The sequence below is a fragment of the Neovison vison genome, chromosome 8, assembly GCF_020171115.1.
Source record: "Neovison vison isolate M4711 chromosome 8, ASM_NN_V1, whole genome shotgun sequence".
NCBI lineage: Eukaryota > Metazoa > Chordata > Mammalia > Carnivora > Mustelidae > Neogale > Neogale vison.
Window position 1 is genome coordinate 91,934,340 of NC_058098.1, and position 15,716 is coordinate 91,950,055.

Below are 15,716 nucleotides of genomic sequence, written 5' to 3' on the forward strand. Positions count from 1 at the left end.
CGTTTGCCTTAGAATGGCCGAAATGTGCAGACATTTAAAAAACAAGAGACAACCAAAAAAGAGATACTGTGGCATTCAAGCTCATGAAAAGATGTTCAAAGTCATTGACATTAAGGAAATGCAAATTAAAACTACAATGAGATACTACCCCACCTCTATCATAAGGGCTAAAATAATTAAAAAAAAATAGCAACACCAAGTTCAGAGCATCTAGAACTCTAATAATTGCTGGTAGGGATGCAAAATGGGGTACAGTCATTTTGGAAACAATTTGGCAGTTTCTTATAAAGTTAAGAATACACTTAGAATACCACAACACAACCCCACTCCTAGGTATTATTTACCTGAGAGAACCAAAATATACAAAAATTTGTGTATCAATACGTTCAGTGGCTTTATTCAAAATCATCAAAAACTGGAAACAACCCAAATGTCCTTTAATGGGTGGATAACTAAACAAACTGGTACAGCCATCCAAATAAATATTACTCAGCAATCAAAAGAAATGAACCATTAATATTTGTAGCAACAAGGTTTAATCTCAAAAGTATTATACAAAGTGAAAGAAGTTGGACACAAAAGACTACACTGTATGCTCCCATTTATGGGACATCCTGGAAAAGGCAAAACCAGTTGGGTGGTTGTCAGGGGCTGTGGGCGGATGGGGGAGATTCACTCCCAAGCGGCACAAAGGAACCTTGTTCTGTCTTGATTGTGGTGCTGGTTATATGAATGTACATATTTGTCAAAATTCATAGAACAATATACCTAAGAAAGGTGAACTGTACTCTATGATATCTCAGCAAGCTTGACTTTAAAAAGCACAAGCCAATAAATTAAAAAAGTGATGTTCTTTTGCATAACACATGGGACACAATAGTAAATTATACCTGTAACACAAGTAGCATCAGAAAAAATCATTTTTGCAGAACTGGTTCCTGATCCCACAGAAGCAGCACATTAGGATGGAAAGAGCTCACATATGACAGAGTACCTTTCCTGGTACTCCCAGGCTCCTTTCAAGGGACCATCTAGCAGCTGGGCATTCATCTCAGCCCCTCTGTCGGGCACTAAGAACCTCATTCCAAATCCACAACCACTTGGTCCTCTGATGGGCAGAAACAGAATGACTGACATCCTAAAACACAGAGCTCAGCCTTGCTGCCTTATCCACATACATCAGCCATACCACCTCACACTGGCAGAAGCAAAAACTTCAGTAACGATGGGATGACACACCATGGCAATTATAGAGGAAGAATAGCAACCTTCTTTCTCAAATTCTGACTAACTTTGAAAGACTATTTTAGCAGGTGAAAAGTAATGCAGAACCTCAATAGGAGAGACACTAAGATAATTACATATCAGCATTGTAGACTTGTTCTGCAAATCGAAGGCCCACTTTCTTGGCTTGGCTCCTCATTTCCCAGCAGACTTGAACTTTCTGGGGATGTACCCAGCCATCCATAAAATCCCAAGGAACCCAATCCACAGCAATAAAAATGAGGTCCTTTTGCATAACTAAAGCTAGAGATCTGCTTTAAAACATTGTCGACTTAATTAAGTATTGCTTCCTGGGTGTCCCAGTTGTAGGAGCTATGGATTTTTGTCCCATTATTATAAATTAACTTAATAGATTTATCCTTTAACAATATTCTCTAGCTATTTTCCTTTTGTGTTTGAAGTTGACTAATGTTTAACATCATGATTAAGATGAAAGTCTCCAATTATAACAAAAGAGCAAACACTATAAAACAGCAGACATATTTAATTATGGAAAAATTCACAAATATGCAAAATTGGAGAGCATACTATATAATGAACTCCAAGTACCCATCGTCTAACTTCAGAGTAGATTGCAATTTTCCCGAGAGGGTCTGAGTCACATCTCTTGTCCCAGTGTAATTAATAGCATCTCCTTTCACTTTGAAAAGTGTCAGTTTAGATATTATGCCCAGTCTCAAAACTATCAACTTGTAGTCCATCTTAATTCACCTCAACCCCACCTATAACCCAATAAAAAAAGATTTTGAGGCAAATCATAGACATTGATCATTTCATCCATAAATATAATAGATTTTGAAAAGCCGGTTTTAATTCTTTGACATCCTTAAACCTGATACATTTTCAGTTCAGAACCAAGTATAACAAGGACAGGCTTCAAAGCTGGCAACAGTTTTTACAGCTTGTAACTTCAACAGTTAAGATCTATAAAGCAGGATCCCCAAAACTGTCTTCTGTCTCAGTGATCACTGCAAGAGCTGAAAAATGAAGCAATTATCTCCAAATTAAATGGAAACATAGAGGCAACAGAAACTTCTTAATATATATAATTCCACATTTACTTTCTGAACAAAGCACCTTTGGAACCCAAAAATCCCTCCTTTTTATCAAGGTTTAAAAAAAAAAAAAAAAGCCAGCAGCCCTTCCCTCCATGAGGACACACAGTGTTTATTCACTAACTTTCTCTGTTAGTTCCTTACTTTCTGCATCCAAATCGAGTACTGGCTACTCTGACAAATGACTTTCCGTAGCAACTAGCCAATAACTGCAGCCCAGGTTCCCCAAAGAAGTTTCTATCTTCTCTTTACCCTCATCTTATCCTGGGCTTTTTCAGACTGTTAGCCAAACTCTTCTAATTTGCGACTTGCACCTTTCTGAAGAGAAACAACTGAATCTGTTAGAATTGTATATAAGCTAAAAGTCATTCATCTTAGAGTGGGGTGAAAGAATGATTCAGAGTTTCTGCACTATCCTAGACCAGAGAAGATGTTGGAATTGAGTTGGTAGGTACCATACATATTTGAAGGCATTTTCAAAACAAAGAGAACAAACTTCACTGGGTTTTAATTTAAACCATAGGCATGCCAGCAGCTTATTTTATCACTACTATGCATGGCTTGATTGAAAATTAATGTCCTCGGCTTCTAATTCAAGATGGCGGGCCTAATCCCACATAGCCCTATGTCCTTCTCTCTCTCTCTCTCTCTCTCTCCTTAGATTCCATTAAATTGACCATAAGGAGATAAAAATGCATAATCCCATAATAACAAAGTAAAAGCAGGTTGTTATCAGAGGAGAGATTTCAGCAAGTTTCTGTAGGACAAAAAGCAGATGGGGAACTGGTGACTAATGTTTGAAGCAAAAGAAGCCTCAGCCCAAATTTTAGGCAAAGGATGCTAGAGCCCAGGAAGCAGACGATCTGTGGCACAGCCCTGGAGTGTCCCAGCTGGTGATATGGCAGGCAAGATAAAAGGCAGGAAGAAAAAAGAGACTGGACACTGCAGCACAAATTGTGGGTCTCTATGGCAGAGCAGAGTTCACTCACCTTTTCTCCTGTGCCCATTCACAGTGACCCACCCTCACCCCCCAGCCAGGCACTCAGCTGTGGTGACCTCTGTATCTCAAAATAGTAGGCAGGTGTTCTCAGTTCATCAGTTTGATCAGCAGAGGGCTCTTCTTAGAGAAACTGCACACCCTGCAGGGGGTGAACAAGGGCAGCTGTAGTGGTGTTCCTGACCCCAGGGTCATCTTGGGAACGTTTCCTATCTAGGGGCCGAAGGGTTGAGATATGGGAGCCCCTGAGAAGCATATGAAATTCTAGATTATTACTTGTGAACATTATCAACACAGATAATGAACAGTTGAAAATTTTTCAACTTTTAGTATTACCATCATTATAGACAAATCATAGAAACTAACTATGGCCATGGAACAGAATGAATATTTTATCAACTTTGATAAAGCAAAAGTAAAGGAAAGCTAGAGGGAAGGAGGAAGCAGGGCAAGAAGAGCCTTACCTTACACAGAGTAGAGTCAAGTGACCCAATTAACAGTCCATATAACGAGAAGAGAAAGCTCGTTTTAATGAAGGCACTGTCTGGAGTCTCAGAGATGACCAGAGAAAGAAAGTAAGGAGAGGCAGTAGGCATGATGTAAATAAACTACATCCTTGACTGTCATGGCAGAAGGTCACCAAAGGATGATCGAAGTTGATTGAAGCAGCAGTGTATGCATATTATTTTGAGATACAGAAGTAACTATGGGAGAATGGCAAAGAGCTAAAAGCAGTTTGCCTGTCTGTGGATAAGGATTTGGACTGGCCAGGGATTGCTGCTTTCTGTTAAAAGCCCTTCAGTCCTATTTGATTTATCAACTATACACATGCATTGCCTTTAAAACAGTACAAACCTGGGGTGGGGAGGGGAGGAGAAAAAGAAAGAAAAATAGTGACAGTTCTTCTGGATATGCAAGAAAGGAAATCTCAAACACCCTGCAGCAGGAACAAGCCTGGAGCGGGTTAAGCTGGATACCGCATAACTATGGTAACAGATGTAGCTAATTTGGGACACAAATGAGGGTGTTGGAAGGATCTAAGAGAAATGTGGTGCTAAGAGGGAAGAAGAATCAATTCTAAATAAAGGAATGTCGAGATAATCAGTATGGACGCTCTGCCATCTGACACAGTAAAGGAGGAAAGAACTGAACACACCCTCACTTTTTGACTATTTTTTTCACCATCAATTCTTTTAAAGATATATTTTAGTTGGAGAGAGAGTGAGCAAGGATGAGTGGGGGGAGGGTCAGCAGGAGGGGGCGGTGGTGGTGGTGGTGCGGTGGCTCTCAAGCGGACTCCATGCAGAGCACAGAGCCCTGACACGGGGCTCAACCTCATGACCCCGAGATCATGACCTGTGCTGAAATCAAGAGTTGGATGCTCTACTGACTGAGGCACCCAGGAACCCATTCGCCATCAATTTTTTAAAAAGCAAATGTCGAGAGATTCTTATATGGGCTCCTTGCTGAGTAAAGAAAGTAAATATAATAAAATTCATATTCAATAAAATAACATGGGCTGAAAATCATGTCCATTGTTAGAAGAAACTGTCTTCATAAAGTCCCCAAGCATTTCAAGTTTAATGACTTCATTTGCTCTTCAAGAAAAACAATTTAGAAATGACATGCAAATGCACATGTATTGGCTTTCCCTTGATACAATGATTTGCAAAAGAGCATATGCAGTTAAGTCACCCTTTCGAAATTCCACAGAAAATGACCAAAAAAAGAGAAAAATAAGAATAAATCTGCATCACTTCTGGTTACCAGGAAGGCTGCCAACCACGTGGCAGAATCTGTGAAGAATCGACATCTTTGCTACATCAACTCTTCCCATCCAGAAACAGGACATTTGGGATTTCTGAAATACTTGTAGTTTACATGTCCTGTGAAAATGTCCATTTCATCAAGATTTTCACATATGTTAGCACACAATAATGCAGTGTTGTGATTTCAAATCTCTTCTCTGCTTCGTCCCAACTTTCATTTCTAGTATTGTTTTAATCATAATCAGGCTTGCTAGAAGTTTGTCTGTTCAGTTGGCTTTCTAAAAGAAGCAACTTGCCAGACAAAAGTGGGGGAGGGCACGTAAGGTTGGAGGAAAGAGCTTGAGAAAGGTGTGGAGACCGTGAGGGAGGTTTGTAGAGGGGACATGTCCAGGAAGATGGTGGGTGGAGTGTGAAGGAAGATGTAAAGGTAAAGAATTTGGGTTTTATTCCAAGAGTAGAGGATTGTCAAGATTCAATTTCTGTTTCAGAAAGAGCACTGTAGATTGATGGAAGGAGTTTGAGTTCAAGGTAGGCAAGAGAAGTGGGACAATCCAGAGGAATCCAAGAGGGACTGATGAAACCCAAGCCCAAGCAAACTAGCCCCCGTAGGGTGAAAGGCAACCTCATCAACACAGAGACCAAGGTCTAGCTGGGCCTCATGGAAGCTACCAGAACAAGAATCACTTGGCCACCTCAGGAAAGCCAAGTGGCTTCTTCTCTAAATTGGCTAGGGGAACAGGGGAATGACTTATCAACACCCTCATGTCTGTTTTTTTTGTTTGTTCATTTTGTTTTGAATGGTGTCGGGGTGGGGAGGGAACTGGTTTTTGTGTTTTGTTTTGCCTCCTCACCCTGACTCCCCCTCCCTGTTTGGCCTCATATGGACACCCTGCCCTGAGATCCTAAGTCCTCACAGGTCTATGCCTATTCAATCAGCTGTCTGCAGTGGGGGAAGGCATGGGTGAAGGATATCAATGGTCCTTAAAGCTGCCACTCACAGTAGTCAAAGGCATTTTCTCCTTGGCTTGGTAAGTACTTTCAAGGCTGGGCCCAGGAAGACCATTACAGATATCATATGGAGCACTGATATTTGCTTTCTGACAACCGCATCCTAAATTCCCTAGCCTCCAGGTCCTGCCTGGGTTGCTTAGGGGGTCCTCTGTCAGACCAAGTACACTAGAGATATTTACAGCTGGGTCAAGTGACATTTATTTATGTACTTTATTTTCAGCTGTAACTGTTGGGGGTGATCAGAACTGACCTGGTTTGAAGCTGGCTATCTTAAAGCCCCACATTATTCAGGGGTCCCTCAGCATGCATCAAGATTGGGGGTCCAGTTACTCAAAGTGGAAGGTGCCAATAAAGTTCTTAAAGCCCTTTGATTATTACCCCCATCTTCCCCCTGACCACACCCTAGCGCATCCAGGTCTGGTGCATTGAGCCTGAGTATTTTTCTAGGACTAAGCTGGAAGAATATCCCTGCTTCCTCTGGGGAGGGCCCCTTGTTGACTCATGGGCTGGTTGATCTTGGTTGGCACCATCTCTACCATATCTTCTAAAGAGTCCTTGAAGAATCTAGGCCCTTTGTTATCTCTCTCTTCTCTGCAACTAAAATAGATCTGTCTTCCTTTGCCTGGCATGTCCTGGTTTTAGCATTAAATGTCCCCCATCCCAAAAAAGCCATCAGTCCTTGGCAACCTAAGTAACACAGCAGCAAATAAAACCTGTGTGTAATAGAATACAATATAAATGCATAGTTTTATGATAGGTATATATTAAAAGAAAAGCTATCAAAAACAATTATAGTGGGAGACTGACATAATTTTGTAATCTTTGATAGATCACTTAAGTACAAAGAAAACTTAAAAACAGGGGCGCCTGGGTGGCTCAGTGGGTAAAAGCCTCTGTCTTCGGCTCAGGTCCTGGGATCAAGCCCCATGTCGGGCTCTCTGCTCAGCAGGGAGCCTGCTTCTCCCTCTCTCTCTCTCTGCCTGCCTCTCTGCCTACTTGTGATCTCTGTGTGTCAAATAAATAAATAAATAAAATCTTTAAAAAAAAAAAGAAAACTTAAAAACATATTTGAACAATATAATCAGTAAACTCATTTTAAACTATACAATTGAACATTGTAGTTCACAGAGAAAAGACTCTTTTCACCTCATTCAGTAACATTGGCAAACCTCTCAGATGTAGTTTACCATGGAAGTTAGGTCAGGATGAATCTTTGCTGGAACCTTGCCATTCCATAGGTGCTCTACGAGTCTGGGGGACTTTGATGTTGTTGTTGTAAGCAGAGGCAGTTTTTGGTATTATGGTCTTAAAATTCTTTCAAGTTAAACCTATGGTAGCCAAGGTATACAGAGTAAAATATTAGGGCTGCAATCTCTCTTCTAGAGATTCAAAATTCTATTTCAAATATCTTGGGTGTGTCTTTGTCCACAGTCCAAAATGCTTACACTATACAGAAATCTCTTTTTTTAAAGATTTTATTTATTTATTTGACAGAGATCACAAGTAGGCAGAGAGGCAGGCAGGCATAGAGAGGGGGAAGCAGGCTTCCTGATGAGCAAGCCTGATGCAGGGCTCGATCTCAGGACCCTGAGATCATGACCTGAGCTGCAGGCAGAGGCTTAACCCACTGAGCCACCCAGGCACCCCTACAGAAATCTCTTTTGAAGGAAAAAAATCTCTTATGGACCCAAGGTTGACCTAAGTCACATTTATTAAAATGTAACTTAAATAAGTACACTCATAAAGACCAGTTAAAAACACCCAGGCATTATAGCTTTCATATAACTAAAATGCCAAAATAAATGTATGAATAAATGCAACTATAAAACTTTAAAATGTCAAATACATAAAGTTATCTTCTTGCAACAGATGATATTGTTTTGCTGGAATTAAAACTCCATTTTGGGTTTATCAACAGAAAGATATAGTCTCAGGTCTAGTTACTACATGTTATCACTCTGAATTTTGGCGTCAATGACACCAACGGCGGCAACTAATAAAACATGTATGCAAAATAATATTAGTAACCTCAAAAATGTGTTTGCTACCTTGAAGATAATCAGGTATCATAATTTAAAATTCTTCTAAAAACCATCCTGAGATGCCTACCTAAATGGGTGCCATTTCATACTAATAAAAATAGTAACTAACATCACTAACATCTACTGAACTTTACTATATGCTCCAAGTCTTTCACATGTAGTGACTCTAATCCTTGCAATGTCACTATGAAATCAATACCACGTATTTATGTCCATAGTATCAAAAGAAACTGAGGATCACAGAGGTTGAGTAACTTGCCCAAGTTTCATAGCTAGTAAGTAGAAAAATGAATTTGAAGTCAGACAGTCTGGCTCCATTCAATCATTACACCAAATTACCGGTCTCATTGTTTTGGACACAAGGTAGTTATTGGAGGTTACTAAATCTGCATCAAATTTAGATCTAATCCAATTATTGCTGAAACTAGCAACAGGAACTCTGCCATTGTGTTTTCACTACAACACCTGCTGCTAATAAGTTCCTGCAACTCAGTGACTATGACTATGACTAGCATGAGAGCCCCAGTCCTTGACAATATAGTGCTGATCCCAGGAATTGTTCTTTTTTTTTTTTTTTAATTTATTTGACAGAGATCACAAGTAGGCAGAGAGGCAGGCAGAGAGAAAGGGGGAGACAGGCTTCCCACTGAGCAGAGAGCCGAATGTGGGGCTTGATCCCAAGACCCTGAGATCATGACCTGAGCCGAAAGCTGAGGCTTTAACACACTGAGCCACCCAGGCGCCCCCCAGGAATTGTTCTTCTGAGCCTGACGAGCCTGTGCCCTGTGCGGTCTCACCGTTCTCTCCATGTACCTCTAGTTAAACTCCTCTCTGCCTCATGACCTGAGCCACCAGGCCTGCTCCTGGCTCACATGGAAAGACACAGAAGCAAATACAGGCCCTACCATTGGCTTTGGAGTTGCCATCAAGATAATCCAGAACACATTTTATTATTAATTATTTAAGATTATCACTGAAGTAAAACTGCTAATTTTAGAGAAGACACAGATCCCTCAAAATGTATATATCTCAGAACCCCAGTGATCTGAGAGGCCCTTATTATTAATTATTTAAGATTATCACTGAAGTAAAACTGCTAATTTTAGAGGACACAGATCCCTCAAAATGTATATATCTCAGAACCCCAGTGGTCTGAGAGACCCATGAGTGATATAAACTCACACTGAGGAACACTTTAAAAACAGTGGTTTGGGGAACCTGTGTGGCTCAGAGGGTTAAGCCTCTGTCTTCAGCTCAGGTCATGATCTCAGGGTCCGGGGATCGAGCCCCGCTTTGAGCTCTCTGCTCAATGGGGAGCCTGCTTCCCCCTCTCTCTCTCTGCCTGCTGCTCTGCCTACTTTTGATCTCTCTCTCTGTGTCAAATAAATATATAAAATCTTAAAAAAAAAAAAAAACAGCAGTATGTATCCCTCCTTGTATCTGACAAGAACATGATTGAAGCCACCATTCCAAACACTGTTATATTTTCAAAGAGTTCTTTCCTGCTCTTAGAATCAAGAACTATTGTGCTTCAGTTACATTTTTGTTTTGTGTTTTATCTTCTGGACATGTGACATTCTGTGTTTCATACTTTTTCTGCACAGCTCTCAGAATGATCTGTGATTATACATTCATTTACAGGGTTTCCAGATGAAAGTCAGTTCCTCTCCTTCATCGCTAAGTGCTGTCAAGACAGAGACCATGTCTGTCCCTGCACTCTTCACAGAACCTGGCACATAGTAGGGCCTCACTGAGTGTTTGTTAAATGAACAAATGGGTGGATGAGTCAATAAATAAATAAACACATGAGTCATGGGTTGGTCAGTTCTTGTTCGGTGACATGCTGGAAAGTTTAGAGTTGGATTTGTTTACTTTCATTACAAGTACAGAGGGTCTTATGCTTGTATTTTTGTATTGGTTTCATTCTTAATACCATTTTATATCTCTACCCTTAGTCTTCTTTTTTCTTTCTCATTTACTTCTAAGTTAGTCTCCCTTGCTATGGTTTATGAAGACCAATAAACTGTCTTAGATTTCTTGTAGAACAAGGTAGATAAATACATTTATCAAAGTCTTTCCAACATACTTTTGAAACCTTAACACTGAATTCTGTCCCAACAAACATATTTCATATGAATAGCTGTGATGTGCTAATTCTAGCACCATCCTAACATTTAAAGCCAATTCAACTCAAGCCCAGAAACCACATGTGGTGTGTCATTTCAGGCAGTGCTATGTATTTTGTATGTAATAAGCAGATTTCTAATAAGGTTAAGCAATTGGACAAGAAAGAATATATGGCTTCCCACAATCTTTGGGATCAAAGATTTTAGTGGTTCTCCAAAATATATTGAAATTACGATAATAAAAGCTTTGCTATTGGGGGTGGGGAGATGAAAAGTGGACAGGGGTGGGGAAAGAGACAGGTCTGGGCAAGATCCTGGTCCTTACCCACTGACAAAAGTCTGATCACAGAATGAAGGTAGAACGTTATAAAACAAAAAAATTAAATGATCTAAATCCTTCTGTAAAATCTAACATAGACTATTCATATGCTAGTGGCCAGAGTGACTTGCAAGTCTGAAACTTCAGCTAACTGCTCTTATTCATTTAAACCATTTTCACTTCAGATGTTTACCAGTTCTCTCTTAAAATGAAACCCAATGTTTAAATCCCTTTAACGAGGCCACCCCTACACGTTAAACATGCATCTCATGCATGTACCTTAACTAGACCCACACAGTAGATGTGAAAGGAGGTGGGTCTGTCCTCTCCAATCACTTGCTCCCACCAGGATGTCAGATTACCCTCTCCTTTGGGCTTAGTCAGAAAGCACAAAATGTCCATTTAGCAAACTGAGATTTGATTTCTATTATTAATAAGGCTCATTTGAGTCAGTTGAATCTCAGACAACAAACTGCAAGAGGCAAGAGTGGGTGTAAAGAAACAGATGGGTAATAATCATGTGTCACAGATAAATGACAATTTTTTTTAAAAAGAATTTGATAGGGTGTGGGCTGGGGCTTTTCCCCCCCCCCTTCCCTTTTCTCTCTCTCTCCCCCTCCCTCCCTCCCTCTCTCTCCTGGGGCTTTCTCTCTCGGTCTTTTTTTCTCCCTCTCTTTGGCGAGGGGTGGAGATTATAGAAGAAAAGGAAGGGGAAGAAAAAGCAAGACAATAGGCTAGACAGAGCGCCTGATCGGCATCCTAAAGCAGTCTGCCCCGCCCCCACTCCATCCCAAACCTAACACCTGGTAGCTCAGTGGTTGTGATTTCAAAACTGGCAGAAGCTGCCTGCCCCCCACCCCACCACCCGGCCTCCCGGACCAAGGGTGGTCTCCAGCCGGGGGCAGAGGAGGGGAGAGGAGGCAGGAAAATAGAGGGAGGGAAGATGAAAGCTAAGGGAGGAGCAGACTGGCAAGACCTCTTGGGGACAGTGGCCCTTTTTCCCTCCAAAGTGGTGGAGTAGTATAAAAATCCAGATCCAATGGGGCCCGCTCACGTGCCAGCTCCCCTGCTCCAAATGCAGGCCGCCGCCGATGCCGCACCTGCTGCCTCGCAGCTGCGGCAGAGCGCCCCGCCTTGAGCCTTGACGACGCCCGGGGGACGCGCCCAGCCAGCCGAGCACCCCTCACCGCTCCCCCGGAGGGCGGCGGCCAAGCAGGAAGGTTAGGGAGGGGCAGCCCCGGTGAAGCGACGCTTGCCGCCCGCCAGCCCTGACCCAGAAGAATGCCCCACCTGTCAGGCGTGGCGCTCGGAGCGAGTGCGTCCCACCGTCCCCACGCAGAGGCCAGCCCTACTCAGCCCCGGAGGATCTTTCCGAAGATCCTCCAATTTTACATCATCCACAGAAACCTTTAGACACAAAACACACAGCCGTGGGGAAGGGCGGCATCACACACACACACACACACACACACACACACACACACACACACTAGCAGACCCTTGACAATCGGGACCAACCAGCTCGCGCACGGTGGACGGACGGTTGCCGTAGGGGTCTCAAATTCCATCAAAAGAAACAAAACCAAGGCAAGCCACGATGCCCATTCCCAAGCCGGGCTTACCTCCTGCACAGCATCTTATCCATCCCTGGTCTTCCACAGTAGGTTGCTGTTTTGCTTTGTTGTCTTTTCCTGTGGGTGTCTGCTTAATAAATGCACCCAGCTAATCTGCAGAGCAATGTTTTCTTCCCATCCTGCAGCCCCACACTTGTCAGAGCTGCCTGGAATTCCACCAACAATGCAGCTTCCCCGCGTCAGCGGTGATTACAGACAACAGAAGCCGCTACTTCTTGACAAAAGGCTGTCGTTCACGCTCGTCCCTTACAGCCCTGCGGTCAGAATTAAATCCATTTCCCGCACAAGGCTGGGAGGAAATGAGAGCTCTCTTGGCCGTGCGCGCTGACAAAAGGACGCCTGGCGGCGCCCACAGCGCCCCCTCTAGCGGGCCGCTGCCCGGCTGCCCCAGGGCCGCGATGCTGCAGTGCCCCCACCCGCAATGCCCGCCGCCCGCGCTGCCGCAGTCCCGCCGCCCAGCCTCTGCCCACGTCCACTCGGGCACTACGAACTTAGCCAAGAGCTAGTATGAGGATTTTGTTACTAGGAAGGAAATCTAAAACGTGAGCTTCCTTTAACGATATATTCTCCCTAGGATTTAAAAAAAAAAGTCCTACAGCTGGAATACTTATTGCCTGGGAAATCTGCCTTTAGAAAATTAACTACTGCCTTTAGAAAATTAACTATTAGGGGTTTTAATAGCAATTGTTGACCATTTGAATCTGAGCCCAAATTATCCCTATTCTAATTCTTCTACTATAGCAAAATTTTTTGTTGTCCTGCGGTCTAGGGCTGTGCGCCCAGCTCCCTCCAATTCCCATTACTTTTCTCCTCTCACCCCTCTCCTCATCCCAGAGGGAACAGGTGTTTAGTGAATAGGGAACTGGGTGGAGAACCAGAATACTTGATTACAGTCTCAGACCTGCCATTAACTAGCTGTGTGACTTTGATGAAATCACTTAACCTTTCTGGGCAATACTGTCTCAGTCTGTAAAATGACAGCATACCTAAAGCATCTTCCACTTCTACTTTCTGACAGTTTCTCTCAATATGCCCTCAGACTAGGAATGTCATGTGGTAGCTTAGGACTTTAGAAACCACTCCCCCCACCCAGCTCCACCAGCTTCCCCAAATCAGCATTCACTCCACATGGTTTTGTTTTTGTTTTTTTGTTTTAATGTTGATTGCAGGGCAAGTATGGCTTCCAGAAAAGCTCCTGGTCATTTCCCCCAACCCGATCATGGCCCCTCTGCTCATTCTAGCTCTAGGCCACCACCACCGTTAGATGCTCCCATAAAACCCACGAATCTCCATCAAAGGCCTGCCACAGAAACAATTTCTGGAGGTGGGCCTAGGAAGCTTTTTATTTAACAAGCATCCCTAGTAATTCCTTTGTACTCTGACATGTAAGAAATGCCACTCTATGTGAGTTACTCCTGGTGTGGAAAAAGAGAAGATGGCCACCACAACCACCCAAGAACTGGCCAATACTCCATCTCAGATGCCAGAGTAAATTGTGTCTTTCCGCTTTAGCTCTTCCAGCCCCTCCATCTCCCCAGTCTCTATCCCCTCCTTTCTTACCCAGAGCTTCTCACTCACTCCCATTTCACTTTCAGAACTGCTGAGTCCACAAGCTTTTCCCCCATTCTCCTGTCAAAACCTGCTAGAATTATAAGCAGCTGAGTCACGAAGATCCAAGTTCTGTCTGGCCAGAACCAGGAAGTCATGTGTTTATTGAGACACTTCAGGTGGCTATGCATTATTGCTGCTGAGGGAGGATATCTAGGGAGTTAAGAACATCTTCTCCAGAGCCCTGAAATTATAGTTATGGTAGGCCCTTTTCAGAAATAGAATCCATAAAGGGAATAGAGAATTTTTGTTTAGTCCAGAAATAGCAGGCTTCATAAATCCCCTTAGTCATCTCCATCACTCAAAAATTTCTCTTCCTGATGTATTATTTAGCTTTCTCAAACTAGTAATTGCAAACTCTTGTTGGCTTCTGCCAGTGTTCTGAAGGCTTTACATCCATTTTTATTCATTTAATCCTCACAAGAACTCCATAAAGACAGTACTATCATTATCCCATTTTACAGTTGAAGAGATTGACACATAGAGAGGTAACTGGCCAAAGGTCACACAGCTAGTGAGTGGCTGAGCAAAGATTCAAACACACACAATGCGGCTCCACAGCTTATAAGCCCTAACCACTACCCTTCACATGGCTTCTAGAAGGAGATGAAAAAAAAATTAACTTTAAAATGCAGAACAAGGGGGCTCCTGGGTGGCTCAGTCATTAGGTGTCTGCCTTCAGTTCGGATCAGGATCCCAGGGTCCTGGGACCAACCCCTGCATTGGGCTCCTTGTTCGGTGGGAAGCCTTCTTCTCCCTCTCCTGCTCCCCGTTTGTGTTCCCTCTCTTGCTGTGTCTCTCTCTGTCAAATAAATAAATAAATAAAATCTTTTTTTAAAATGTAGAACTAGTACAAGACACTGATAAAGTTGATAAGGCTGATATATTCTTTTCCCCAAAAAGTGATTCTGCTCTTCTGGTCATTACAGTTAAAAAAAAAAAAAAAAAAAAAAAAATCCGCCATCTTCTCTTATATGCCGTCTGCATGTGACAGGTGCTGGAAAGATTAATGCCATCCTGTGGCTATAGGAATTGTTCCAATATCAGATAGGAAGCAAGACTTCAGTATATAAATTTCCATATTAAGAACCTATATGAAAAAAAAAAAAAAAGAACCTATATGGAATTTTAGTTGAAGTTCCCGAAGTTCTCACTCAATTCCAAATTCACCTTGAAATCCTACAAAAGGAACAAGAACTGCAGTTGGCCCCACAGGCTATCCTGGGAAGATCATAAGAAGTCAGAGTCCCTACCACAGAAAACCCAAGATGCCTAGCCCTTAACTAGGGACAGGAAAGCATAGAAGAATCCATGTCAAGTCCAGAAAATCACATCTGACTAGCCCCCAATGACCATGTCAAATAAACTTTAATAAATTTTAGTTTAAAATTAGATTTTCTGACTGATTTGCATTAAAATTATTTCTAATCTTGAGGTCTCTTGACAAAAAAATGTTTCCAGTCAGCAATAACTTATCAAGTGAGCAGATGGCTGTGTAATAGACTATAGTGCCTCCACCTCCTGGTATTCATGTCCTTGTGTAATCCCCTCCCTCTTAGGTGTGGCAGGACCTGTGATTTGATCCTAACTGACAGAATACAGCAAAGGGGATGGGATATCGCTTCTGTGATTGCCTTACATAAGATTCTTCATCTTGCTGACTTTCTTGATTGCCTTCTTGGTTTATATGCTTTGATTAAGTAGCAATGCTAAGAAGAGCTACACAACAAGGAACTGTAGGTGACACCTGGTCAACCACCAGCTAAAACATCAGTCCATAAGTCCTGGAGGAATGAACTTGGAAGCAGACCCTTCCCCAGTCAAGCCTTCAGCTGACACCCCAGCCCAGACTAACACCTTGATTTCTGCCT

The 15,716-nt window shown here is 42.5% G+C and overlaps 1 protein-coding gene across 1 annotated transcript in view; it reads right to left on the minus strand.

The window, feature by feature from the left end:
• Window positions 1-12,589, minus strand: part of ADD2 (adducin 2) — a 107,123-nt gene extending 94,534 nt beyond the window's left edge. Inside the window, exon 1 of the mRNA XM_044261331.1 lies at window positions 12,226-12,589. The gene's annotated coding sequence lies outside the window, so the exon portion shown is untranslated. The remainder of the gene's footprint in view (window positions 1-12,225) is intronic.
• Between the last annotated feature and the right edge of the window lie 3,127 nt (window positions 12,590-15,716).